This window comes from Solanum stenotomum, unplaced genomic scaffold (assembly GCF_019186545.1).
Source record: "Solanum stenotomum isolate F172 unplaced genomic scaffold, ASM1918654v1 scaffold11691, whole genome shotgun sequence".
Lineage (NCBI taxonomy): Eukaryota > Viridiplantae > Streptophyta > Magnoliopsida > Solanales > Solanaceae > Solanum > Solanum stenotomum.
The window spans coordinates 16,798-17,972 of record NW_026021685.1 but is presented as its reverse complement, the minus strand read 5'-3'; positions in this window follow the sequence as shown (position 1 = coordinate 17,972).

Below are 1,175 nucleotides of genomic sequence, written 5' to 3'. Positions count from 1 at the left end.
TGTTTATGTCTTATGAGTCTATGACGAATACACTGTCTATATATTTGTTATTCATGCTTTAACAAGTTATTTTAGCGCATATTCTCAGACAAAGCTGGCCATGATGGCCTAATAGATTATGTTAGCAAAATATCAATGACTTCAAAGAATGTCCCTCAAACATATAGTTTTATGTCATCATCTACGTGAATACTTAAATATAACAAATATAATGAACCCCTAAACAAGGATAATGAGACAAAAGTATAATAAAAAGAAAGAAGCAGGAATAGAAGTACATTATTACTGCTATTACACTAAAGAACATTAAGCTGACTATGAGATTATATATAAGTGAGAAAAGATTCTCCAATTGATCACCAAATTGAATGGTAACTATAGAAAAGTCACATATTGTCAAACATGTAAACTTTATATGTTTACCATATATTTACCTCTTCTTGGTTGTAAACCTGCTTGTGACCCATACATGTATAGACCATCATACACCAACTCCATAATTGTTGGAAACTATATTAGTGCACCACTTGTGGTTTCTTTGGCCATATGTTTGAATTTTTCCTATGACAGTGTAAAGCCCAATTTGCTAGACTGACTTGTTCCTTTGGCAAAAGGTAATGACCATAGCCATCCTGCATCCAATAAAACTCTTGGACAAGATTTCACCATAGGACTTGTGCTCAACAAAGTACCAATTCCTCCACATAGTAACAATCACAAGCTCATTGCAGCCACATTCACAACCAGCCTTAGTTTGTAATTTGGTATAAATGCAGCATTAAAAATGGGCACAATGATACCCAATGAAAATGAAATAGCCGAGGGTACTGCTGCCTGGAAGGAATTTGGCAAATGTTCCTCATTATCTTTTTCATGTTCTTGGTTCTGTCCTCAAGTTTCTTTGTCTATCTTCATTTGATCTTGTTGTTTGTCTAATTGAGAGTACACTGAGACAAACTTTAGGCCATCCTTGGTATTTGTTACTAATAATCTGACTTGAATTTTATTATTTATAATGTTTTTACAATATCACATATCTTCTGTAACTTTATTTTAATATTTGAAAATATCCTTCGAATCATATGCAGGAAAAAACCAACAAAACTGACACTTTGGGAGGATTTCATTGATCATGAGGGAGTTAAACTTTTCAACCAACTTCATGATTACCCGAT